The sequence below is a fragment of the Schistocerca piceifrons genome, chromosome 8 (assembly GCF_021461385.2).
Source record: "Schistocerca piceifrons isolate TAMUIC-IGC-003096 chromosome 8, iqSchPice1.1, whole genome shotgun sequence".
NCBI classification, from domain to species: domain Eukaryota; kingdom Metazoa; phylum Arthropoda; class Insecta; order Orthoptera; family Acrididae; genus Schistocerca; species Schistocerca piceifrons.
In genome coordinates this window covers 380,269,697-380,295,775 of record NC_060145.1, presented here as the reverse complement: position 1 = coordinate 380,295,775, position 26,079 = coordinate 380,269,697, and the positions used below count along the sequence as shown (strand labels likewise).

Genomic DNA, 26,079 nt, shown 5'->3' with positions numbered 1-26,079 from the left:
TTTTACACAGGAAACAGCGCTAGTGTGTGTTCCGTATGAAACTCATTTATGAGGGGAAGAACAGTTTTCCAGATAAATGTCTTACAACGCGCGCGGCCTTGTGACGTGTGTCCTGTAATTCCACCTTGTGGCAGGACGGTTCCCAAACAAACAACAACCGATTACTTATACGTTTCTGGTTGTCGTCAGTTGGTATATCACCAGTGAACACACAACACACAGCTCGTGCTGCATATGTTTGGCCGAATACAGTATGGCGCATGTCAACAAGCAGGTACCCTGTTGTATTTGTGGGCACCCTCACTACGATGTTTTCTTGCTTGCCGAGCGGTGGTTGTTCGCTCGTTTGGACTACGGACTATCAGCTTGGTATGCTCTTCACACATCTTATAACGAAATAATTCTGCCTGAGCTTCATAACTTCTCACTCTTTAGTCCCGAACGTGTTAAATTTTAGTTAGATGGGTCACACATTACAACATGAACGCAACCTGCACGCAACGTACTAGACTCTCACTTCGCATTGTCCTCCGCTACAAACTTCAGACAATATCTCGGTGACTGATGACCTCGCTGTTTGGTTCCTTTCCCGCATATCAACCAACTACCAATACCTCGAAAATACAGCAGCCAGAATTATGAAGAAATTCCAGTCACTTACCCAGATCAGTTCCAACGCACCTTGAAGCAATCATGTGACCTGCTCAACGATACGTCACAGGCCAACCAATGCAACAGTCCGTCCGTCCTCCACAGCTGCTGTCGCTGAGGATCTAATTCCGAGGCTGTTCAGTTTGAAGCGTATGGCAGACCACGTTGGTCCCGAGATCCTTCTGGCCATTAACTGGACAAAGGCTCAAAATCGTGAGAGACACGATGGCAGTCGCTGTCCGTTATTGTGGGGTCGTCGTAAAATATTAGTTGGAAGCGTACGTGCTTTTCGGAAGACAAAACAAAGCGAGAGTTCCCGGAAATAGAGTAGATCTGCGCAAGAAACTTCGCAGTGTTCGCGACCAGCAGATTACGCGGAGCGAACTGCTTGTCACCGCCTATATTGTGTCCTGTCCATACAGCGACAAGAAAATTCACTTCAAGTCTGACAAAAGAAGGGCAGCGCCATAAAGGTACACCGGTTTCTGCCTTCGTAGAAAGACGGTCCGCAGCAAGTAGAGCACGTCACGCTCTCATGCAGCGCTGGAAAATGCACGTCATTCGCAAATTCCAGGAAAACCAAAGAAAAGGGCCGCGTCAAGTTTCCAAAGCTGCCAACGGAACGAAATAAAACAGCCCCGTCTGTTCTGGACGGGAGGAGCAATCACAAAAGCAGATGAGACTGCTGCTCAGTTTCGGACGATGACCAAGGAGCTGGTAGCATCAATTAACACTAGCAAAGAAATGTGTGGCTCAACATCCGTTACGGATGAATGCAACAAACGGGTCTAAGCCATGATGCGGTTCTCGTCGAGTTCGGCGTGTCATGCTCTAAATTTCCACGGTTCTGCCTCATTTGCTGGACACAAATGTATCATCTCCTCGGCTTATACGAGACTCTTTCTAAACGTAATGAACGATTGTTTCTTTAGAATTTTTATTCAAGTAAATGAAAGAAAACTTATATTACAAAGTATTTGGATATATTGGCCATTTATCTGCTTGTCAAATTTAAACACTGCCGTAGCACACAACAAGTTTTTCTACGTCAATTGCATGCACAGTTGCCGGCCGAGGTGGCCGATCGGTTCTAGACGCTATAGTCTGAAACCGCGCGACCGCTACGGTCGCAGGTTCAAATGCTGTCTCGGGCATGGATGTGTGTGATGTCCTTAGTTTAGTTTGGTTTAAGTAGTTCTAAGTTCTAGGGGACTGATGACCTCAGAAGTTACGTCCCATAGTGCTCAGAGCCCCATTTGTTGTTTTTTTGTGTTCATGCGTCAAAAGTTGAGTGATCCACTTGGCACACACTTTTTAGAGGCCAAATCACCACTAACAGCTTGTCAACAAACAAGACAGGATTTGTGAACCAAAACGAAAAGGAAACACAGAAAGACGTCGTAATTTCAAATGTTCTAATGTGTGTGAATTCCGAAGGGACGAAACTGCTGAGATCACGGGTCCCTAGACTTCACACTACTTAAACTAACCCATGCTAGGAACACCACATACACCCAAGCCGGAGGGAGGACTCGAACCTCCGGTGGGAGGGGCCGAGCAGTCCGTGACATGGCGCCTCAAACCGCGCGGCCACTCCGCGCGGCCCCCGCAATTTCAATATGTCTTCTATAAGTAGAACCAAAAAATCATTTTAGAATGGCCCACAACGCTGAAATTAGTTGAGAACAAATAAAATTAATGCAGCAAAAGTGGAAAATGTCACCTTCTTTTAAACAGCATTACATCCTACAACTACACGAACTCCTATCGTGTTTTTACAATAAGAGTTATGCTGATTTTTAAATGAAAGTACACTTGAGTGAACCCAGAATAATATTTTATTTGTTTATGAGAGACGGTCATAAAGTAGGTTGGAACTGAACAATTCAGTCTCTTTCACACACTAGATTACCAGATAAAAACGTTACCAGATTTTAATCATTTTTATTAAAAATGAAACTCCTACAGCTGTACTTGAGATTTCATGTTTATTTGGTTACTAGTTTCGACGGTGCGTCAACGCCATCTTCAGGCCCGTACCTTTTGATGATATCAACCGCGTGTGGCTGATTACTAGAAGTCCGCGGTAAGAAAAACACATGCTCCACGTGATTCATGTTGAGCACGTGTTCGTCTCACCACGGACTTCTAGTACTCAGCCACACACAACTGATATCATCAAAGTGTACGGGCCTGAAGATAGCGTTGACGCAACGTCGACACTAGTAGCCAAATAAATATGAGATCTTAAGTACAGCTGGAGGAGTTTCAGTTTTAATAAAAATTATACCAGCTGATGTCCCACCATCAACCAAATTCAATATGGATGTACGAAGATTTTAATCAGTTTGTATATAAGACAGCAACATTCAGAAGAAACAATCAAGGCAGTTCATCAAATATTGAAGTCAAAAAATGAAATACCTCGTCTTGTAAATAGTACCGTCAGACGTCAGTAGATTGCGGGACGAGCGAAAGCTCGAGTACTAGATGCAATCATGATTACAATCCTTTATTTATTTATTTATTAGTTGCCGCTGTTACACATGACCTGCTCCCTAGAAGATATTTCAGTCCGTATTTCACAGTTATTTCTATTGTTAAATATCATAGAGCATTAAAAACGCAAAGATTGTTCGTTGTAATAGTACCAACAGAAGTCACCAGATCGCAGGCCGATCAAAACTTCGAACAGGACCTGAGATTAGCCGAATTGTGACGTAAGCTGAACGAACGGCTCGAGTTGTGTTCAAAGACAGTCCTAGAAGCAGTTATGTAGCAGCAGAGACAGCAGAGCTAGTGACGCAACTTTGACAGCCAGAGTTCTGTCTCTTCCAAGGGCGGCTTTGCTCGGGCAAGGGAGACGCAAACGCGCATCGCAACGCCGTAACCGCCCAGCGTCGGCCGGGAAAAACACGAACAAGCGCACGCAGCAGTCGGCGCCATTCGCCGACAAAAAGGCGGCCGCGGCGTCATCTGCGCTGCGCAGGCCCACGCACGCCTGCCTTCCCGGAAGCAAGCGGCGTGAGGAACAGAAGAAGGCGCGCGTCAGAATGCTGAGCCTTCCCCACGCTGCGCTGCAGAGCGCCGCCGCCGACACCGCTAAAGCGTCGCCCGGAGACAGCTTAGCGGGGCTCCTTGTCTCTGGAGGGGGGGGAAGGGGATGTGGTGGTGGTGGTGGGGGGAGATGCTGCCGCGGCTGCGGAGCTATCCTCGGCCGCCGAAAACGTGCTGACGGCAGTCGCACACAACAGCAACTCCAGCCAAACTTCCACGCACTGCCAACATCCACGTTATGACGCAAGTTTTCGCACCTGAAGGCATAAAGAACTACCCTGACTAGAATATCCGGGCGGGAACGTGAGACTGTCTTGGATAAAAGTTCCACGGTTTTATTGGCGTGGTAGATTTGTTTGTTAACTCCATCTTTCAACGAAGTCCTCTGTCAATATCTCCAGGAGTTAACAGTCATGATAACAGGCCGTATACTACTTCCGTGTGTTACCAGTAAACCCTTCATCCTTTAAAGCATCGAACACCCATGTAAAAACAGTTTTAAACGTCTGATTACTTCATACATGATGCGACAAATCCACTGAAGAGACAGCCTACATTACACTTGTTCGTCCTCTGCTGGAATATTGCTGCGCGGTGTGGGGTTCTTACCAGGTAGGGTTGACGGTGGACATCGAAAAAGTGCAAAGAAGGGCAGCTCGTTTCGTGTTAATCGCGCAATAGGGGTGAGAGTGCCACTGATATGATACGCGAGTTGGGGTGGCGGTCACTGAAAGATTGGCGGTTTTCTTTGCGGCGAGATCCATTTACGAAATTTCAATCACCAACTTTCTCTTCCGAATGCGAAAATATTTTGTTGACACCCACCTACGCAGGGAGAAATGATCATAATAATAAAATTAGAGAAATCAGATTTAGATGTTCCTTTTTCCCACGTGCCATTCGAGAGTGGAATGGGAGGGTAGTAGTATGAAAATGGTTCCATGAACCTTCTACCAGGCACTTAAGTGTGGATTACAGAGTAACCATGTAGATGTAGATGAATCAGTTAATGTGTTAAATATTTGCCTTTGAGTATGTAAGCGAGAAAAAACTTAGACATGGTTTGAAATTATGCTTCGTGTTCGTTGGAAGTCAGTAAGTGCTCTCATGATGAACACCTGGATGAATATCGACCGTGTAATTTGCGCTCCATTTTAAGTAAACTAAGTTCTGACGCATCTATATGTTTACGATTTCAGGTTGTCGTACAATGATGAAATTTCGCAGGTACATTTAGTGACATATGCAGATGCTGTCTGCAAACTGTGTTGCGTACACAGCTAATAGTAAAGAAGTAATAAATTAACACGTCACCCCTGATGCTGCCGACAAACATTGATGGAGGTTTGAAATTACCTGCAATTCTGGAAGTCGCAAAGTATGCTCATTTTCAAATACTGGGTGAATGAAGTCCGGGTGTCTGTGCGGCGTCAATTACAATATGTAGACAGAAAGCACACAGTTCTAACTGTAGTACTTGGCTTGTGTATTAAACTTTTAACGTAAGATTGCACCTCCCAATGACTAGATTATGACAGAATTTTATTTTTAACGTCACTCAATAATCAAGCGAATTATTGAAAATCAATGAACTTCAAGTCGACACCGACATAATTCGGCCAAACCCATTCAGAAGTATCACAGACTCCAATACTGGCGCATCTAAATCTTCATGATGACTGTAAAGGCAGTCATTGAAAGCTTGAGTTCACGAAGAAATCTGACGCCCCAAGGAAAGAGAGAAACATTTATCTAGGAATACCATTGGTATAGTATACCTTCTCTCTCGGATACAGTAATGCAATATCACTCAGTGCAACGTGGAGCTAGGTTTTACTCTTGTTTCCGTTTTCCTTTAACTTGTAATCTGAGGCTACGGACATGAACTGGAAAGTTTAAACGCACCGTCGACGCCGATGGCGCTACAGACTGAGCACAGTCCCTATAAGGAAACAACTTAAATGTAAATAGCAACACATGTATTTGAATGCGATTCCTACCAAAGGCGAGACTAGCGCCTAAACCATTACGTCAGATCAGTGAATCAGTTCATTTCATAATTGCGCCCGTAAGATAATAATCGTAAACTGCGACATTTCCCGCTTATTTGGAGTCGTTATGAGGGCACCAACTGTTAAGAACACCAAATCAGAACCAAGCAAGCTACGCCTTTTCGTCGTGGCGGTAATGCTGTCATTTTTGTCAGTTTAATTTATAGTTACAGTCGGTAGGAACACACAATGTGTGTTCACATCTGTGATACACTACTTGGGTTGGAGGAAGCATAAGATAACCTACTGTGCTCAAACCGCTGGTTCTTTACGTAGCTTCTTATTTTACACATGACCTTTTCTTACTTATTTATGAAATATTAGGTTCAAAAAGATCAAGGATTTTATATGTACAACACTCTTATTTCGACTCATTAACTTTCAGAGCATAAGTGAGCGTGACTTTACTATAGTAATAATAATAATAATAATCTGTGGTTTCGCCTGGACAGTTTGGAGGATGAAAAGTCTAAATAAGATGGCACGCTTTATGGTCAGTTTGCTTTTCGTATGCATTGTAAAACAAAATAAACATCGATTTGACGCGCATGGTTAAGTGGCATGTTAGGATGGGTTTCGTTATAGGCTATCCATGCACGTAAATATTTCACTGAATCGATATTGATGCGATTGGTTTTCCATATACATCTGAAGAGGGAACGTGAGTTTCAAATCGATCATGTACGTTCTATCAATAATGAGCATCATCAAGTGCAGCCCGAGAAAGTCTGTGGTCTTACACTGCGGCTGCATGCCTCTGACAGCCATCGTCAACAACGATGCCGCTATTAAAATATTTTAAATCAGTTTAAGTAAAATATTTTAAAAATTTAAAGGCGATATGGCTTGAAATTGAAATTGCTGCCAGAGGATTACTGTACACACAAACAGAGAGACCAAGTGCATTTGAACAAGAGTTAAGAGTCAAGCATTAACCTCTATCACGTTCCCCGGGTTCGTATTTTGCAGTTATTAATCCGTCGGCTCCATCTTCCAGTATCAAAGCTCCGCCGCCTCTATTCATCAACATAGCATAAACTACTTGCGCTCGTCTGCAAATCTAAACTAAGTGGCTTGCTGGTCGGCGGTGCAATTAAAGAGTCCCCCGGCACAATTTAGCTTCATTTATTAGTCAGTCCTGATGATCACGTCCGACTACACGGGACTAGCCGAGGCGCCAGCGATATGCAGTCGCAGGTTCAAAGTCCTGCCTGGGGGCTGGGTGCGGCACGCACGTCCTGATCGATACTCAGTGTAAGCACATCCCGTTTACCAATCGGAATTGTGGCTGACTCAGTGATTCGTTTCCAGAGAACAAGACATACTGAATATTGGTTACATTTGCCGTGGTGGTGCGGAGCAAAAGCAAGTAATCATAATACAGGGTGTATCAAAAAGAATCATCCGATTTAAAAAAAGAACCATAACTATTATGTCATTAGAGATATGTGCGTGAACAAAGTACTGTTTTCGAATTTTACATGGTTCCCGCTAGGTAACAGCAGTGTGCGCCCAGTTGCAATCTAGTAAAAATGGTGTCGGGACAACAGAGAGCGTTTCGTGTTGTACGTATTGCGCAGTGCGGGTCAGTAATAACTGTTCAACGTGACTTTCGTACTAGGTATTGTGTGGATCCTGCTACAGCACAGAGAACTAGGCGATGGCATGAACAATTCCGAGAAACTTGTTTGTGTAAAGGCAAATCGCCGAACCATCCCTGAGTGTCAGATACTGACGTCGAACTCATTCGCCTTAGTTTCACGAGTCCTCAGAAATCCGCTCGACGTGAAGCTCGACAGCTCAACATGCGCCCAATGTCCGTCTGTCGTGAGTTGCGTCAACGTTTACACATGAAAACCATACAAATTTCAGCTACTGCAAACTCTTCGTGAAGGTGACAAAAAATAATGTGTGGAGTTCTGTAATTTCGTTCTTGGCAAGATGGAGAATGACAGTTCTCTGCCACGCTTAGTGTTTAGTGACGAGGCAACATTCCATTTAAATCGAAAGGTGAACTGTTATATAATGTGAGATTATGGGGTACGGAACAACCACATGACGTTGTACAACATGAGAGAGGGACTCTCCAAAATTTAATGTGTTTTGTGCAGTTTCACCAGAACATGAATGTGGTCCACTTTTCTTTGCCTGTTACAGGAAGCGCATGTCTCGATATGCATGAAACTTTCTTTTCCCACAGTTGGAGACTGATTCGAACGACTTCATTTACCAACAGGATGGGGCACAGCCACACTGGCATCTGGAAGTGCGGGAATTTTTAAATCAAAGAATTACTGAACGGTGGATCGGTCACACTGGACCAAATCATTCAGCCTTACATTACTGGCCCCCAAGGTCACCGGACCTGACTGTATGTGATTATTTCTTGTGGGAGTTTATATGCCTCCGTTTTATGTCTCCGTTACGAACAACAATGAATGAATCGAGACATCGCGTAACAGCAGCTGTGGAAGCTCAAACCAAAACATGCTTGCTGTGGTCTGGTGTGGTAACAATTTGAATACCGCATTGTCATGCGCCGTGCATCTCATGGGGGGCAGTATTGAACACCTATGAAAAAAAACAAACTTTTTGAGTTTCCCGTTCATCAAAAACAAAATTAATCGTATATGTTTATTAGTTTCATAAATATAGACGTGCCAAATCGGATGATTCTATTTGATAGACTCTGTATAATATGCAGTTATGAGTTTCACTTTTACATTACAATTTACTAACGACCGATTTCTGATAAAAAACAACCTTATCAATTTACAAACAGTGATGAAGCCACCACTTCAAGGCTGATTGAAACATGAAAATAAATGCTTAGCATCCAAAATCAATAGTTAGTAAACTTTAGTGAGCAAATAGGTCTGAGAGCTAAATACACTGCGCACTTTTTCGAAGCCCCGCAACTGTCTCCCATTGCAACTCATAAGAGTGACAAATAGCTCGAAGAGGACTACAATCATCTTCTGTAATGGTGCAAAAGCGTGGCGCCCTGTGACGTCACTTCAGGGCTCGACGACGCTTCAGACAGCAAGGCGTCGACACATGCCGAAAAAAGGCCAAAGCTCAGAAGTTCATGTGACGAGGTAAGTGGATTAATGTTGTCAAAAAAATGGTTCAAATGGCTCTGAGCACTATGGGACTTAAAATCTGAGGTCATCAGTCCCCTAGAACTTAGAACTACTACTTACATCCAACTAACCTAAGGACATCACACACATCCATGCACGAGGCAGGATTCGAACCTGCGACCGTAGCGGTCGCGCGGTTCCAGACTGAAGCGCCTAGAACCGCTCGGCCACTTCGGCCGGCTAATGTGGTCACACTGGCACCCAATTTCACCACAATTCTGTCCAACATCAGTGTTAAGCGTCCCATGATGGGAAGATCATCACAGCCCCTCCACATTCCACCCCGCCTTTGCGATGACGGTCAGAACCGCGAGTTACAGCTGGCCTTTGTGGCCGAACGGTTCTAGATGCTTCAGTCTGGAACGCGCGACCGCTACGGTCGCAGGTTCGAATCCTGCCTCCGGCATGGATGTGTGTGATGTCCTTAGGTTAGTTGGGTTTAAGTAATTCTAAGTTCTAGGGGACTGATGACCCCAGATGTTAAGTCCCATAGTGCTCAGAGCCATTTGAACCGCGAGTCACAGCTTTGAATCACACGCCTTTCTTATGAATGACCGAAAAATGCCATTTGAGACACACAGTGGCAGTAAAATCTATGCCGAAGCAGGACCCCAAAACATGTCATAACAAATCAAAACCCGTTAAGCTATCCACAATATTTTATACAAAAGTGTTTGGATACTCTTAACACGGTGCCAGCCTCAAAGACCAAGCATTATTACCTATATTCTGTAACTCTTGAGGAACAGAGAGAGAGAGAGAGAGAGAGAGAGAGAGAGAGAGAGAGAAGGGGAATGAGGAGTCTCCTACATGCAACGCCTAACACATCAATGGCCCTACATAACAACAGCTGTATGATGTGATATAGTTTGCAGGAGACCGTGATTTTATAGACATCAATGCACACACAGTACTACCAAAACAATTCGAGCGAACAGCGGAGATACTTTCATTGACGTTTGGTGCTTTGTTTCAGACCGAGCGTATTTCAACGTTGCCCACAAAATCAGGGACTCTGCGGACTATCCACACGTGTGCGTCTAATGTCTGTTCCTCGTGTCATCCACCCACATTTTTAGACCAGGTATTGTGACGGACAGGGCAGACAACATTACTGTTATCATTAAGACGAACGACCAAGCGAAAATCCTTCTCACACAGCTCTATGATCTAAGGAACAAGTCATATCAACAAAAAGATTCTTATCTGTCCAGTTGAAACATTTGTAGAGCATTGTGATGCTTCCCCCCATATTCGATCACTTGCTGGACGCAGATTCCACGAAAGACTGTCTAAGGCCTTCGATTAACACGACACCGCGCAACACTCACATGTAGGAATGCAATTCGTCTGACCAGGTAACACGCTTGCACCTCTACATTGACCAATGTTGGTGCCTTGTCCGCCGTTCAAAATCGAAGGCAGAAGTGTGCTAGACTCTCTAGTGTGCAATTGCTTTCCAATCTTGAATGCGATTCAGCTTCCTCTGAAGTCTGTAGGCATACAGTTCTGTTGACGGTGATCAGCCTATCATTAAGCTCGGAGGTCCTTCGGTGCTATTCGAGAAGAACTGGGTATATGCCAGCACCAGGATTCATCATCTGCTCAATCTTTCTGAAGAACAATACAAACATTACCGAAAATTCTACATTGCCTCATCATAGTCACTTGCACCCAACATACGCGCTTTAGATACAACGTTCTCCGCGAAATAAAGTTGCAACTGTATGTGAAGAACTTTCTAATTATGCGGCTGAACCACACTAAGTCTTCAGCCAATGCTACCATTCGGCTTTACCTGTACAGAGTGGTGAGAAATAGCCTGAAAACCTTGTCAGAGGTGTGGATGGTAAGTTGTGCTGAGAAATAATTATTAAGGAAACAGTTCAATACTTGCGCCGATTCCGAATTAGTTAACATTGAATTTTTCCAGCCATGCCGTTGTGAGTGCAAATTCAATCGGCCCCCCAGAGGCAATATCGCCAAACATGTTCTTTGTTTAGTTTCCTAAAACTGAACAAGAGAGCGATACAAAAATTGGACATGGGACGGTAGAAAGAATTGAACCCGAGCGAAAGGCTGAGCAGTCCGTGCGCTGTCATCTACGCTATGAGAACAACCGACGCTCATTGTATCTGGTGGGACATTTGCGTTCACGCGTGCAACCGCCTGACTGGCTAACCTCAATGCTAATTAACTCGGAAAGGGCGCAACGTATCAATTTTTTTTCTTAACAATTATTTCTTAGCACAACCTACCCTGCAACACCCTTACAAGCTTTTCACACTGTTTCTGACCAACCCGTCTATCCTTCGATGTGTTCCTCTGAAGAGCCGGCCGGAGTGGCCGTGCAGTTCTAGGCGCTACAGTCTGGAGCCGAGCGACCGCTACGGTCGCAGGTTCTAATCCTGCCTCGGGCGTGGATGTGTGTGATGTCCTTAGGTTACTTAGGTTTAATTAGTTCTAAGTTCTAGGCGACTGATGACCTCAGAAGTTAAGTCGCATAGTGCTCAGAGCCATTTGATCCTCTGAAGAGTGGCTGAGAAAGACCAGTATCATCATCCACTATAACTTATCGGCTAGACGCGAAACGATTATTAGCTAAAAGTGAAAATACTTGTCAACAGTCCGCAAGATGATATTGTGGCAGCAATTCTGACGTGAATTTCTTAACTGGAATGTCTGCCGTGGTAGGCAAATACTTAAGACAATATGGAGCGATCCACTTGTTAAGTCACAGTATGATGCGACACCAAGTAATATCGCTGCTCTGTACCTTCTTACACGAAGCCAAGGAGAGTGGAACTGCACTTTATGTACACTGAACAATATCCTACTCTCCTTAAGCATTTTCTGCCGTTCTGCACCATCCTCGCAACGTGCAGATGCTTGAATTTACAATTATTTTCAACGTATCAAGTGAATTCTTTTATAATGATGATGATCATCATCATCTTGGACAGTTTCCAGCCACTGGCTGGGTCTGTCTCCCGTAAGTCCAACCCCTCGTCCAAGTCGTGGGAGATGGGCAACGGCACAAAGTAGGGGACTGCCTATAGGGGCGATGTACAGCGGGGACTTCGTGTGCCCCAGGACCGCTACGGTAGCTGGGAAGGCCCTATGGGAACCCTGAAACGTGACGGCTAACGGGGCTCTGGTGAAGCTGCGATAGGCCTAGCAAGCCAGTAGTGGATAAATCAACTGCTTTTAAAAAGGGAACATGCCGCGGATCACGGAACGGATTTATAATGATTATTATTATTATTATTATTAGTGGTTATGGGCGCTAAATGGCGGCGTCATCAGCATCCGTGAGTTGTTTTTGTCCGTTGTCTTAGATATACAAGGTGAAGCACAACTAAGTCGATAAAATTTCGGAGGGTGTCCAAGAATATTTTCTGAATATTTTGATGTAAGGGAACCATGGTCACGGGTGCCTCGTTACAGAATAATAATGTAATTATGATTATTCGGTTCGAAGTGAAAAAGACTGTAGTATTCAATGACCAAAATGTACAACACGAATGACAGAGTAATGCGAAAGTACAGTGATGTGGCTGACGTAGCCAATGGGAACAGCTCAGCATAGCGATGCTATGCCGCGCTTCCATTGCATTCACTGAAACCATACAAGTGGCGAATATCGACCAATTCTTCTTAATCCTATTAATACTGCTCTGTATTACAGTTACCATTCTACTGACACTAGTACAAGAAACAAAGCTGTGACGGAACGCAGCAGTTCTGAATGCAAAAAGAGGCTGACGAGTGAAGTGGGCATTACTGTTGTAAACAGCAGGTACCGAGCGAATAGAAAAAGTTTGCTTACAAACAAGACACACTTCGAGGAAGCAAGCCCAAATCGATATGTCAAGTGACGAGGGAGTTATTGATATTTCTCAGTCGCTCGGCCGGGGCCACGCCGGAAGCACCTAACGAATCCCATTAACTATGCGAAGAAAAAAAAAAGACTGCACAATATTCGCATGTTAAATTAATTTTTAAATACTGTTACAAAACTTTGCCACCTTATGCGAAACTAAGCCTATGTCAAACGAAAAACTTTTTGATCGCCCCTTTACATGTTGTTGTTGTGGTCTTCAGTCCAGTGACTGGTTTGATGCAGCTCTCCATGCTACTCTATCCTGTGCAAGCTTCTTCATCTGCCAGTACCTACTGCAACCTACATCCTTCTGAATCTGTTTAGTGTATTCATCTCTTGGTCTCCCTCTACGGTTTTTACCATCCACGCTGCCCTCCAATACTACATTGGTGATCCCTTGATGCCTCAGAACATGTCCTACCAACCATCTACTAGTCAAGTTCATCCACAAATTTCTCTTCTCCCCAATTCTATTCAATGCCTCCTCATTAGTTATGTGATCTACCCATCTAATCTTCAGCATCCTTCTGTAGCACTACATTTCGAAAGCTTCTATTCTCTTTTTGTCCAAACTATTTATCGTCGACGTTTCACTTCCGTACATGGCTACGCTCCATACAAATACTTTCAGAAAAGACTTCCTGACACTTAAATCTATACCCGATGTTAACAAATTTCTCTTCTTCAGAACCACCTTCCTTGCCATTGCCAGTCTACATTTTATATACTCTCTACTTCGACCATCATTAGTTATTTTGCTCCCCAAATACCAAAACTCATTTACTACTTTAAGCGTCTCATTTCCTAAACTAATACCTTCAGCATCACCCGATTTAATTCGACTACATTCCATTATCCTCGTTTTGCTTTGGTTGATGTTCATGTTATATCCTCCTTTCAAGACACTGTCCATTCCGTTCACCTACTCTTCCAGGTCCATTGCTGTCTCTGACAGAATTACAATGGCATCGGCGAACCTCAAAGTTTTTATTTCTTCTCCATGGATTTTAATTCTTACTCCGAACTTTTCTTTTGCTTCCTTTACTGCTTGCTCAATATACAGATTGAATAACATCGGGGATAGGCAACGACCCTGTCTCACTCCCTTCCCAACCACTGCTTCCCTTTCATGCCCCTCGATTCTTATAACTGCCATCTGGTTTCTGTATAAATTGTAAATGGCCTTTCGCTCCCTGTATTTTACCCCTGCCACCTTCAGAATTTGAAAGACAGTATTCCAATCAACATTGTCAAAAGCTTTCTCTGTCTATAAATGCTAGAAACGTAGCTTCTAAGACAAGTCGTAGGGTCAGTATCGCCTCGCGTGTTCCAACATTTCTACGGAATCCAAACTGATCTTCCCCGAGGTCGGCTTCTACCAGTTTTTCCATTCGTCTGTAAAGAATTCGCGTTAGTATTTTGCAGCCGTGGCTTATTAAACTGTTAGTTCGATAATTTTCACATCTGTCAACCCCCGCTTTCTTTGGGATTGGAATTATTATATTCTTCTTGAAGTCTGAGGGAATTTCGCGTGTCTCGTACATCTTTCTCGCCAGATGGTAGAGTTTTGTCAGGGCTGGCTCTCCCAAGGCTATCAGTAGTTCTAATGGAATGTTGTCTACTCCCGGGGCCTTGTTTCGACTTAGGTCTTTCAGTGCTCTGTCAAACTCTTCACGCAGTATCATATCTCCCATTTCACCTTCATGTACATCCTCTTCCATTTCCATAATATTGTCCTGAAGAACATCGCCCTTGTATAGACCCTCTATATGCTCCTTCCACGTAACCTGGACACACCTTGGAATGAGATTCTGGCTGTGTGCGCAGAGATCTCATTGGACACTTTTGTACGATGTAGGGAATCAGTGGTGACTCGTACTCAGAAATGTATTGATGCTGAAGGCCACCAGTCTGAACATTAATCACATTTGCAAAGTACATTTATTTTTCCAATTGGAATTTAATCTTTCCATTTCCAGAAATTTAACATTGTAGAACGGGAAATAAATTTTCTATAACGCGTCAAAGTTTGTATACATTTTTTTTACGCACCCTGTAGATGGATGTGTCAATATGGTAACTACACGGTCCAGCCAAGTTTACGTGACCGCCGCCTTTATTTCGACAACAACGTGCATGGATGGCAGGTGGCAGAACTAGCACTGGAGGGTTGAGTCCAAATGAACCAAGGGGTTTATCAAAAGTGTCTCCTCAACGACCGTTCAGCAAACGTTGCTGCATATGGACCTCCACAGCAGGCGCCTGGTTCATGCACACACGCTGACTTGTTCATCGATGATGGAGTCAGGAATTTGTCAACAATACTGCACTCCAACTGGACGTCCACCGTGTGGCGAGAGGCAGCCTTTTCAGATGAATCACATTTATGCTTCACAGGACAGATGACAATCGTCAGAAGGATCCTGGCCGGGGGAGGGAGAGTTATGGTCTGGGGAATGTTTTCGTGGCATTTCCTGGGCGATATCGTCATTCTCGAAGGCACAATGGATTAACACAAGAATGCATTTATCCTTAGGGACCATGTTCACCCATACATGCAATTTGCTATTCCTCGGCACGATGGGTTCTACCAGCAGGACAATGCAACAGGTCACATACGAGGAGCGTTTGAGAAGTCCATGCAAAAATAAAAACTACTTACGTGTGTGGGGTAAAGCTTTTCTGTTTTTCGACATAGCCTCCCTTTAGACTTACAAACTTCGTCCAACGTTGTTTTAATTTGTTGATGCCTTTCGAATAATAGGAATTGTCCAAGTCTGCAAAATACCTATTAGTTGCTGCAATCACCTCCTCGTTTGAATAAAATCTTTGTCCCACCAGCCATTTCTTCAAATTGGGGAACAAATAGTAGTCCGAGGGAGCCAAGTCTGGGGAATAGGGGGGATGTGAAACGAGTTGGAATCCTATTTCCATTAATTTTGCAATCACAACTGCTAAAGTGTGTGCTGGTGCATTGTCGTGATGGAAAAGGACGTTTTTGCGGTCCAATCGCCGGCGTATTTCTTGCAGCTCGGTTTTCAAACGGTCCAATAACGATGAAAAATATGAGCCTTTAATAGTTTTACCCTTTTCCAGATAGTTGATGAGGATTATCCCTTGCGAATCCCAAAAGACAGTCGCCATAACCTTTCAAATTCAAAATGGTTCAAATGGCGCTGAGCACTATGGGACTCAACTGCTGTGGTCATCATTCCCCTAGAACTTAGAACTACTTAAACCTAACTAACCTAAGGACATCACACACATCCATGCCCGAGGCAGGATTCGAACCTGCGACCGTAGCAGTCGCACGGTTCCGGACTGCGCGCCTAGAACCGCGAGACCACCGCGGCCGGCGCCATAACCTTTCCGGCCGAAGGAATGGTCTTCGCCTTTTTTGGTGCAGATTCTTCTTGGTAACCCAGTGTTTAGCTTGTTGTTTGGTCTCAGGAGTATAGTCATGTATCTATGTTTCATCCACAGTGACGAAACGATGCTCAAAGTCCTGCGAATTCTTCCTGAACAGCTGCAAACCATCCTGCCAACACTTCTCATGATTCCGTTTTTGGTCAAGCGTGAGCAATAGCGGAACCCATCTTGCGGGTAGCTTTCTCAGGTCCAAATGTTTATGCAAAATATTATGTACCCTTTCATTCGAGATGCCCACAGGACTAGCAATCTCACGCACCTTAACTCTTCTGTCATCCATCATCAAATCATGGATTTTATCAGTGATTTCTGAAGTCATAACCTCCACAGGGCGTCCAGAACGTTCAGCATCACTTGTGCCCATATGGCCACTTCAAAAATTTTGAAACCACTTATGAACTGTCCTAATCAAAGGTGCAGAGTCACCGTAATGTTTATCAAGCTTCTCTTTAGTCTCCTGAGGCGTTTGGCCTTTCATAAAGTAATGTTTAATCACCACACGAAATTCTTTTTCGTCCATTTTTTGACAGTCACTCGACTTCCTTGATTCACAAATGCAAACACAAAGAAATAGACCAATATGGCTGAAACTTGGTTTGCATTCTTTCCAAAGATGAAACTAACTAAACATGACCTCGCCTGCCCGGTTGGCCTTGCGGTCTAACGCACGGCTTTCCGGGTGGGAAGAGCGCCTGGTTCCCAGCACGAATCCGCCCGGCGGACTTGTGTCGAGGTCCGGTGAACCGGCCAGTCTGTGGATGGTTTTTAGGCGGTTTTCCGTCTGCCACGGCAAATGCGGGCTGGTTCCCCGTATTCCGCCTCAGCTACACTATGTCGGCTATTGCTGCGCGAACAAGTCCTACAAGTACGCGTAGACCACCATTACTCTACCACGCGAACATAGGGGTTACACTCGTCTGGTGTGAGACGTTCTCTGGGGGGTCCACCGGGGGCCGAACCGCACAATAATTCTGGGTTTGACCGGATTTAAACGCAGTCGAGGATCTGTAGGACCACGTCGAACTGGCTGTTCGCGCCACGGATCCTCAACCGAGTAACATACAGCAGCTGGCCACGGCAGTGGAGTTGGCATGGCTCCACGTCCCTGTCGGTACCTTCCACAACCTCCCTGACTTTTCCTGCGCGTGCAGCAGCAGTCCGCGCAGCAATAGGTGGTTAATCAGGCCTTTGGCAGGTGGTCACATTAATGAGGCTGTTTAGTGTAACAGGCCAATCCCGCATTAGACGCCAACGCATTACATTTGTATCACGTACAAAGTCTGCCCCACATTTCAAGTTGGACGCGTGGCGTATGCTGCTAAACAAGCGAGGCCAGAGAAGACTTCAGACGGGCAGCCGCAGTGACAGGCGGCGCGTCGTCTCGAGCAGCTCCACTCAGCGCTACAGACGTCCCGCGTCGCCGCAGATTTAGTGGAGCAAAAACAAACAGCGGAGCAAAGAGCAGGGCGCGTCCGCCGGAGAGAGCGGTGAATTATTACGCGGCTGCGGCGACATTTTAAACACACAGCCGCGTCTCGGCGCCGCGTCGCCTTCTTTTTGGCCGCGCGGCGGAAAGCAAATAAAACGCGGCCTCCGCAAAAAGAAGTGGAATAGGGAGTCGGGATTCGTCACGCGCGCTTGGCGAGCGTGGCGCCGTGGGCGGCTGCGGTAATGGTGCGACCTAAGTTTAGGCTTCGCGCGTCGCTCTGTCTTGGCTCGCCCTCCCGCGCGGTCGCCGCTCGTTCCGTTCCGCTTTTATAGTTCATAAAGCGCGCCGAGCAACAGTTAGCCACACCGAGCGCCCCGGCTAATTCCGTAGCAAGCGTGTCTAGTGTCGTCTGTGCCTTTATACGAATCACGGCCCAGAGGGGGACCTTGTCCATCTGCTCGCCGCGAAAACCGGGCACCAGTCCCTGCGAAACCTGCCTACCAGCGGTGCCGAAAGGCTACAAACTCGTTCCTGAACGACTTTCGGCTGCTCGTTAAATGCATTCGAGCGTTCGCACTATTCGAGAACAACAATCACGAAATGTATCTGAAATTAGCACGGCTTTAGAAAGCATCGCTCGTGCGAAACGCAACTCGCCCTTTTTCACACGAAATCTTGCGAACCGTGGATGAAGGGTATCAGACGGATGCCATACTCCTTGACTTCCGGAAAGCGTTTGATTCGGTGCCCCACTGCAGACTCCTAACTAAGGTACGAGCATATGGGATTGGTTCCCAAGTATGTGAGTGGCTCAAAGACATCTTAAGTAATAGAACCCAGTACGTTGTCCTCGATGGTGAGTGTTCATCGGAGGTGAGGGTATCATCTGGAGTGCCCCAGGGAAGTGTGGTAGGTCCGCTGTTGTTTTCTATCTACATAAATGATCTTTTGGATAGGGTGGATAGCAATGTGCGGCTGTTTGCTGATGATGCTGTGGTGTACGGGAAGGTGTCGTCGTTGAGTGCCTGTAGGAGGATATAAGATGTCTTGGACAGGATTTGTGATTGGTGTAGAGAATAGCACCGAACGCTATATATAGCATTCCGTCTTCAGGCCACAAGTGGCCCATCGGGACCATCCGACCGCCGTATCATCCTCAGCTGAGGATGCGGATAGTAGGGGCGTGTGGTCAGCACACCGCTCTCCCGGTCGTTACGATGGTTTTCTTTGACCGGAGCCGCTACTATTCGGTCGAGTAGCTCCTCAATTGGCATCACGAGGCTGAGTGCACCCCGAAAAATGGCGACAGCGCATGGCGGCCCGGATGGTCACCCATCCAAGTGCCGGCCACACCCAACAGCGCTTAACTTCGGTGATCTGACGGGAACCGGTGTATCCACTGCGGCAGGGCTGTTGCCAACTCTAAATATAGATAAATGTAAATTAATGCAGATGAATAGGAAAAAGAATCCCGTAATGTTTGAATACTCCATTAGTAGTGTAGCGCTCGACACAGTCACGTCGATTAAATATTTGGGCGTAATATTGCAGAGCGATATGAAGTGGGACAAGCATGTAATGGCAGTTGTGGGGAAGGCGGATAGTCGTCTTCGGTTCATTGGTAGAATTTTGGGAAGATGTGGTTCATCTGTAAAGGAGACCGCTTATAAAACACTAATACGACCTATTCTTGAGTACGGCTCGAGCGTTTGGGATCCCTATCGGGTCGGATTGAGGGAGGACATAGAAGCAATTCAGAGGCGGGCTGCTAGGTTTGTTACTGGTAGGTTTGATCATGACGCGAGTGTTACGGAAATGCTTCAGGAACTCGGGTGAGAGTCTCTAGAGGAAAGGAGGCGTTCTTTTCGTGAATCGCTATTGAGGAAATTTAGAGAAGCAGCATTTGAGGCTGACTGCGGTACAATTTTACTGCCGCCACCTTACATTTCGCGGAAAGACCACAAAGATAAGAGAGATTAGGGCTCGTACAGAGGCATATAGGCAGTCATTTTTCCCTCGTTCTGTTTGGGAGTGGAACAGGAACAGAAGATGCTTGTTTTGGTACGAGGTACCCTCCGCCACGCACCCTATGGTGGATCGCGGAGTATGTATGTAGATGTAGAAATCGGCTACACAAAACCTTGATGATCCGGCAATACTAACAGTACATCTACATGTACATCTTGAATGTTTCCCACAAATCTAGCGACAAACTTCGAGGTGTTGTAGAGGGTATCTTGAGGAAAAAAACGTCGTCCAACGACGCTACAGAGCGTTGAAGTTACAGGCGCCGGCACCTACCACTACGCCTTCCGCTCGGCAGCAAACATTACTTTGCGTGCTGACGGACTCGCGGTAAGAACTATTGCCAGTTAGCCCAGGAGTAATCTCTAATCCCTCTAATTTTTACCATCACGATCTTTCCGCCATATACGTAGCAGTAAACAATACGTTGGCTAACTCAAGTGAAGAGAAATTGAAATAATCCTGAAAATTGCCACACGTTTCTGCGGTAATATCAAAATGTCTGAAATGGTTTGAAAAATTTCACTCGCACAGAACTAAAAAGCAGAAAATAATTATTAAAATAGAGAGCATTTTTAATGTAACACGTTTTTAAAACTGATTAAAATATATAACATAATATCTCCCAGCCCTTTTCAGATTCCTAACCCCAAACACATAGTCCTGAAACTTTGTGCTTGTGAATTTTTTACAACTGTGACAATACTTATAAAATTTAAAACTAAAATCGTGGGGCGCATGCAACAGATAATAGTAAGGAATGTGGGAAGTAGCTGTCATTGAGATAAATCACGCAAAAGTTCATATCATTTGCAGTGCAATAAAACTGTTAGCACTTTGGTGAATTAGTCATGCATCAGTTATCAATCGTAAGCATCTCATGTCTTTCGTTTTAAATCTCGGAAGTTGTGTTATAGCAATTATAAATTCCCAAGGACAAAGTTTCAGGATTATCTTTAGTGGGTTAGGAATCTGTAGGGGTTAGAAGAAACTATTTTACACTTCTTGATGCGTTTTAAAAACGTATCACATTAAAAAGCTTTTTTACTTTAAAAATATGAAATTAGACGAATTTCAGATCTTCATACTCTTATGGCACTTGATAGAATACATGGATGTTTACAGCTCCCTAGTCGAGATTTCTCACAATGTTACTGCTGTCTCAGGATGGCGAGCAGTGACTGATCACTCTGGAGCGAAGAGGGGCGCAGGACAGCAGAAGGAGTCGTGTGCATTAAAAAGAACACTCACTACATAATAGTCCTCGTGGACATTCACATACTTTTTATTCTACAGAACAGCGCGTCGATGATATCACCACCTTTTGTTCGGGCTTAAATCAAGAGGACGTAAAATCGACGTGGAACTTATTTTGCCTATCTATAAGCAGCTTATGATTGAATTTTCGCTACTTGAGCCAGTGTAGACGGACAACTGTTTACAGTTTGGGTACCCAACTTTATAGGAACGATCTATTTCATACTGTGCGCTGAAGGGTTTGCGTTGTCAGTAGTGATCGTATCATGACTTGCCATTGTGCGACGTAGGTAGGTCCGAACATAAGCATCAGTGGGCATTATACATGCGACAATCAACGAGGGGGAAAAAAATCGGCAATAGTGCTGCTACTTTCCGTGAGTATCGACGCGGAGAGGTACTTTCCGCACGAGGGTTGAAAAACATGGTTCGGAAGTTTGAACTGATTAGCGGTTTGGAAATTGCTCCTTGGGAGAGACTGACGGCCATTTGCCCCATAAATTGTTGAAGAAGTTACTGTTGCCATGACTGAGAATGCTTGACGCAATGTGCGGACAAGCAGTATACGAGCTGTGTCACAACGTTGAACATTCCATAGTCCACAGTTCAAAAAGTGCTGCGAACAATTGTGAAACTGTATCTCTGGTGCGGTTCCAGGCAGTCGTGCATGCAGATGGACGTCATATTGACCGACGCTTTTAACCTGGGACGTAGACATGGTACACAAATTAACAAATGTTATCCTCTCATGTGGAAATTAAAACATGTTTGTTTCAATAGTTTGTTCGCTATTTCTCTTCCTCATGTCCTTACAAACATTTCCATTAAGTCTCACTGTTCTAAGATTACTCGTTTTCATGGTGGCCCTTTGAAGTAATGAAAGTTTAATTATAACCACCCTGTATAAGTGAAGTGGCATTGCATGACTGACGCGTGCTATCTTCATCAAGTATAACAATGCGCAAAATAAATAAATACATAAGTCCTAAAAATTCCCCGATGAATGTACGCAACTGAAATCAGCATCTGTACCTTCAAAAATCCTGCGTCTTCCCCAGTTCCCACGATGCTCTACTTCACAAAGGGAATGACTTCTCTCAAAACTTTTTTCCGTTTATTAACAAATTAATGCCCATTATCTACTCACTAAATGAATTGTGCCTGTAACAGAAAATTTTACTTATTGTATCATTTACAAGGCTACCCAAATACACAATTTGATAGTTCAAATTTCGTTGCCTCCTCCATGACATTAGTTAAAAATGCCATATTGTATTTACGCAAGTAGCATTCTTGAGAATATAATCAAATTTACAAATCGAACTACGACCCTTAATAATTTAATAAAAACAAAACACAATGGAAGCGGAAAGGCGACCTTGCCAATAGAGTCTGTGTCTCAGAATCCTGACCTGTAACGTTTAGTATAATCTACAGCTATTGCTGTACTGAGGTCTACCAGTAAACGGTCGGATTTACCCTCAGAGCCCCCTAAAAATTTGAAATATCCTTAAATATCAACTGCTCCATTCCATTCGACACCTACCTGTAGCAGCGTGGATTCTGCTGACGGCCAGGTCGTAGTCAGACTGCCGCAGACATAATCGGAGGCATGTCTGCATGAGGGCCTCAACCGAGGGCAAACCACATCAAACCGGTTGTATGAAAGTATGAGAATGGGCTTTCGGCCAGTTCCCACATGCAACTTCGTTTACAACCCCTCCCTTCCAACACAGGTCTAGCCATAATACGTTATTCTTCTCAGTTGACAGGTGCAGCACACTGGTTTCTCCATGCAACACGTCAGCACCAGGGTGACGTTGAGTAACGTAACGGAACAACTACAAATCTATTAACCAGCGCCGCTGTAACCCTTTAACCGTCAACCGAGATTATCTTTCAGATCATGGAGGACAGACAACGGCTATTTTCTCGAGCACACCTCAGTAATGACAACCCAATCCATCCACATCTGACAACTAAATAGCTAGTACTACTTATTTTTAAATGACTTAGTTTAAGATGTTTTAGAAACGTGGTTATAAACGGTAAGCTGTCGGACAGATAAAATCGAGTTGATTCTATTCTTGCGTATATATCGTCATAATTTATGTATTACTTCAAAGTGAAACTTTTACCTTTGTTGACGGGTGTGAAAAAACATGTGTTTCCGTTAAGTAATAGGATTTTGGATCGTCCAATGAGTTCCAACAATATAAAATACCTCTAATAAAACGATCTATTCACCCACAGCCAGCACAGCATCAGAAAATATCGTTCTTGTGACACAAAACAGGCCCTTTGTTCACACGAAGTAATTAGTGCTGTCAACAAAATATTTCAAGTCGATTTCACATTTCTACGCGAGTCAGTCAAAAAGTAATGCTGCCTAATAAATTTTTTCTCAAGAATTTCAAATGATACTACATAGGTTGGAATTCACAATACTGACGATTAATTTTGACACTTTTCAATATAATCTCTGTCCACTTCCATCTTTTTTGTTGTCTTTTTATTCTGGTCGGTTAACGACCAAGTTGTACAACCCTTTGAGTATACCACTTGTTGCATAATCGCCATGACACAATCTTTACTTTGGGAGGTAATGCGATACAAATCGTCTGCAGTCAGCCGGCAGTCACCAAGAATGATGACAGTCACGCGTTTCGTCGGCGAACGGAGTTTGTTGGTTGGTTAGTTGATTTGGGGGAGGGGACCAATCAGAGAGGTCATTGGTCCCATCGGATTACGGAAGAATAGAGAAGGACAAGGAAGGACGTAGGCCGTGATCTTTAAAAGGAACCATATCGACATTTGTGGGAATTTAAGGAGATGGGACCTGGATAAACTAAAAGAACCAGAGGTTGTACAGAGATTCAGGGAGAGCATAAGGGAGCAGTTGACAGGAATGGGGGAAATAAATACAGTAGAAGAAGAATGGGTAGCTTTGAGGGATGAAGTAGTGAAGGCAGCAGAGGATCAAGTAGGTATAAAGAAGAGGGCTAGTAGAAATCCTTGGGTAACAGAAGAAATATTGAATTTAATTGATGAAAGGAGAAAATATAAAAATGCAGTAAGTGAAACAGGCAAAAAGGAATACAAACGTCTCAAAAATGAGATCGACAGGAAGTGCAAAATGGCTAAGCAGGAATGGCTAGAGGACAAATGTAAGGATGTAGAGGCCTATCTCACTAGGGGTAAGATAGATACCGCCTACAGGAAAATTAAAGAGACCTTTGGAGATAAGAGAACGACTTGTATGAATATCAAGAGCTCAGATGGAAACCCAGTTCTAAGCAAAGAAGGGAAAGCAGAAAGGTGGAAGGAGTATATAGAGGGTCTATACAAGGGCGATGTACTTGAGGACAATATTATGGAAATGGAAAAGGATGTAGATGAAGATGAAATGGGAGATACGATACTGCGTGAAGAGTTTGACAGAGCACTGAAAGACCTGAGTCGAAACAAGGCCCCCGGAGTAGACAATATTCCATTGGAACTACTGACGGCCGTGGGAGAGCCAGTCCTGACAAAACTCTACCATCTTGTGAGCAAGATGTATGAAACAGGCGAAATACCCTCAGACTTCAAGAAGAATATAATAATTCCAATCCCAAAGAAAGCAGGTGTTGACAGATGTGAAAATTACCGAACTATCAGCTTAATAAGTCACAGCTGCAAAATACTAACACGAATTCTTTACAGACGAATGGAAAAACTAGTAGAAGCCATCCTCGGGGAAGATCAGTTTGGATTCCGTAGAAACACTGGAACACGTGAGGCAATACTGACCTTACGACTTATCTTAAAAGAAAGATTAAGGAAAGGCAAACCTACGTTTCTAGCATTTGTAGACTTAGAGAAAGCTTTTGACAATGTTGACTGGAATACTCTCTTTCAAATTCTAAAGGTGGCAGGGGTAAAATACAGGGAGCGAAAGGTTATTTACAATTTGTACAGAAACCAGATGGCAGTTATAAGAGTCGAGGGACATGAAAGGGAAGCAGTGGTTGGGAAGGGAGTAAGACAGGGTTGTAGCCTGTCCCCGATGTTGTTCAAGCTGTATATTGAGCAAGCAGTAAAGGAAACAAAAGAAAAATTCGGAGTAGGTATTAAAATTCATGGAGAAGAAATAAAAACTTTGAGGTTCGCCGATGACATTGTAATTCTGTCAGAGACAGCAAAGGACTTGGAAGAGCAGTTGAATGGAATGGACAGTGTCTTGAAAGGAGGATATAAGATGAACATCAACAAAAGCAAAACGAGGATAATGGAATGTAGTCTAATTAAGTCGGGTGATGCTGAGGGAATTAGATTAGGAAATGAGACACTTAAAGTAGTAAAGGAGTTTTGCTATTTGGGGAGCAAAATAACTGATGATGGTCGAAGTAGAGAGGATATAAAATGTAGGCTGGCAATGGCAAGGAAAGCGTTTCTGAAGAAGAGAAATTTGTTAACATCCAGTATTGATTTAAGTGTGAGGAAGTCATTTCTGAAAGTATTCGTATGGAGTGTAGCCATGTATGGAAGTGAAACATGGACGATAAATAGTTTGGACAAGAAGAGAATAGAAGCTTTCGAAATGTGGTGCTACAGAAGAATGCTGAAGATTAGATGGGTAGATCACATAACTAATGAGGAAGTATTGAATAGGATTGGGGAGAAGAGAAGTTTGTGGCACAACTTGACCAGAAGAAGGGATCGGTTGGTAGAACATGTTCTGAGGCATCAAGGGATCACCAATTTAGTATTGGAGGGCAGCGTGGAGGGTAAAATCGTAGGGGGAGACCAAGAGATGAATACACTAAGCAGATTCAGAAGGATGTAGGTTGCAGTAGGTACTGGGAGATGAATAAGCTTGCACAGGATAGAGTAGCATGGAGAGCTGCATCAAACCAGTCTCAGGACTGAAGACCACAACAACAACAACGACATTTGCCTGAAGCGATTTAGGAAAATCACAGAAAACCTAAATCTGGGTGGCCGGATGCGGGTTTGAATCGTCGTCCTCCGGAGTGCGAGTCCTGGGTTCTAACAACTGCGCCAGCTGTTCGGTACGCAGTTTGACATTCAGCTTCGCTACAGCGACGAACCCATTGTCTAACAGTGCTGATATCCACGGCTGCATCATCGTAGACATTTTTCTGTCTTTCA

The 26,079-nt window shown here is 44.3% G+C and overlaps 1 protein-coding gene and 1 pseudogene across 1 annotated transcript in view; both read right to left on the bottom strand.

Annotated features, from left to right (window-relative positions):
* The window catches only part of LOC124711126 (homeobox protein PKNOX1-like), a 731,542-nt gene that overhangs the window by 488,106 nt on the left and 217,357 nt on the right, over positions 1–26,079 (bottom strand). The window lies entirely within an intron of this gene.
* LOC124712625 lies at positions 18,944–19,061 on the bottom strand (annotated as a pseudogene).